The following is a 2,424-nucleotide window of genomic DNA, read 5'->3' on the forward strand; positions in this document are numbered from 1 at the left end:
ATGTAAATCTTACTCAGTATGATCATATAAAGAACCCCGCAAGCTTAGTTCCATGCTAAATACATTTCAAGTTGTATGGGTTGGTAAGTTAACAAACATGTTATTTGTCCTCACTAGGGGTGTCTACCCACTAAAACATCACTATTTAGCAACTGAACGATCATGTGTTAAAGGTACTATGTCCCTTTTGCAGCCAACCTCAAATTCTGTAGAACTTTGCAGGAATTATGAATATGTCATGCATGTCCTATCTGTGACATTTAAACGTTAGCAGTGTCCTCATATTCAAATTATGCAAGGAAACCCGTTTACTTGCTAGACTTCACTGTCAGACACTATTAGACCGGGATGCAAAGCCCAAAAAGTCGATTTCTTGTGACCACCGTTAGACAACTACCTTATATTCTCAGATATTATGTATAAATATTATAAATGTCTTGTCTCAAACTCGACAAGCGTGAAAATGGAACATTTTTTAGTAATTTGAAAAAAACCGAGAAAAATATTTATTTTTTCAGCATGATCGTAAGCCAACCAGCTTGCGCGTTTCATCCGATTTGGAAGGGTGAATCCTCTCTCGACCAATCGCATCACTCGTTGCAAATCACCTTCACTGTACAAGATGGACGCGTACATGTCTTCATCATTGCGTCGGAAGCTGATGATTCTGAGGGGAAAACTTCTTTTTACTGTTTCATGCACGCAATCGAAACCCATGAACGAGTTATTCCCTTTTTAGAGAAAAACTTCAATCAGTTTTTAGAGTGTTCCACCCTATGGAAAGAGCTGAAGAATCGTCCAGAAAGTGTCATCGCAACCAAAGCAGACGATGCAATGAGTGACGATGTATGCACAACAACAAGGTGGGCTATGTAGCTGTATGTATGCACTAGCACTTGCATGGCCTTTGTTTGGCAAATAGTGGCATGATGCCATGTTTAGACAATAAATCGAATCATGTTCGTACCAATACGATATGATGTGTAGATGTGATATTTATTGTGTTTTAGTATTACTGCAATTTAGGTGTCTAAAATTGTACCTGAATTGCATTAACCTACAGAGCAGAGCTAGAGTAGGCTAGAGTACGGAGTAGGGCTATAATTCATTCACAGTAATGTAAATTTGTTCTGGTTTAAACTCGTTTAACGTCTGACATAATTAAGGTATCTGTGACCCCGAAATAACATTGAAGTCAGTCAGGTCACTAGCTGTAGAGCATCTACCAATACCATCCAAGTTTGTTTACAAAACGGGCAAATGATCGCAAAGTCATTACAATTTTGCAAGCGAAATAGACCGACAATATATGGATTCTTAATCTCACTCCACCACAATTCGAGCTGTATGAAAACTTATATCATATTCATGTATAAACATCACTTGCGATGTACATTGTAGTGCACAAATAGTATGTCACTTTTCCAATTTGCCAATAGCTTGTGGAGGTTAAGGAGAATTCTTATAATTCGAGCTGTATTAACAGAACTTGTTTAATTTCAAGTATCATTACCATATATTAATCTTTTTAAGTATTCAAACCAATCGCGATGTACTGCAAGAATAGTACGGTATGTGACTTGGTAGAGAAATCTTCTATTTCGATGTTGTAAATTAACAGAAAACCAATCCACTTGTTTTTTTTCTTCTTCTTCAAGATAATCTGCCATTCTGCCTCCTTCAATACTGAAGATTCTTGCTGATGCCATATATATACTTTGCCTGATTGGGGTATGCGGGTGGACCACTACACCGGGGTTTCCTCCTACTCTTATACGAATAGTGCAATGGGTTCTTAACGTGCAAGGGTGTGACTTTCCTGTACACGGGGCCTCCATTTAAAGTCCTATCCGAGGGATGGATTGTTTTCCACTTAACATAGCCTGTGTCTATGAAACAAGGGGAAGGTCACGTTTACACACAACGCAGGCTTCAGTCATCCGCCTGGGTGCATGGGATTCGAACCAGAGATCTTTGGTTTGACAGGCAGACGCTTTACCGACTGAGCCATCCATCTCGCTTCCTATAATTCATGTATCACAATCACTTGTGATGCACTGCAAGAATAGTATGTCACTTGGTAGATAATTCTTATATTTTGAGTTGTATTAACATATATCTACAATTCTACATGTATGTTTCAAAATCCCTTGCGATGAAGGCAGTAAGAATAGTTTGTCATTTTTCCAATGACTCGTAAAAGTGGTAAATTCTTATAGGTTTTTTTTAAAAGCTGTATTAACAGAACACCAATTCACTTGTTTTATATTCATGTATCAAAATCACTTGTATAAGTGTATAAATCAATGAAGAGGTGATATTCTATTTTTATTTGAGCATGTTTATCATGGTCAATATATCATTATTTGAATATTCATTGCTTTAATCACACTTCTATCTAAGTTCTTGCACAAATCTTCCTAT

The 2,424-nt window shown here is 37.3% G+C and overlaps 1 long non-coding RNA gene across 1 annotated transcript; it reads left to right on the forward strand.

The window, feature by feature from the left end:
* The first annotated feature begins 345 nt into the window (after positions 1-345).
* On the forward strand, positions 346-2,224 carry LOC115927313. The gene is made up of 2 exons (XR_004065558.1): positions 346-863; positions 1,659-2,224. It is a non-coding gene; the product is annotated as an uncharacterized LOC115927313 (long non-coding RNA).
* Positions 2,225-2,424: the final 200 nt, after the last annotated feature.

Source organism: Strongylocentrotus purpuratus, unplaced genomic scaffold (assembly GCF_000002235.5).
Source record: "Strongylocentrotus purpuratus isolate Spur 01 unplaced genomic scaffold, Spur_5.0 spur5_scaffold_20, whole genome shotgun sequence".
NCBI classification, from domain to species: domain Eukaryota; kingdom Metazoa; phylum Echinodermata; class Echinoidea; order Camarodonta; family Strongylocentrotidae; genus Strongylocentrotus; species Strongylocentrotus purpuratus.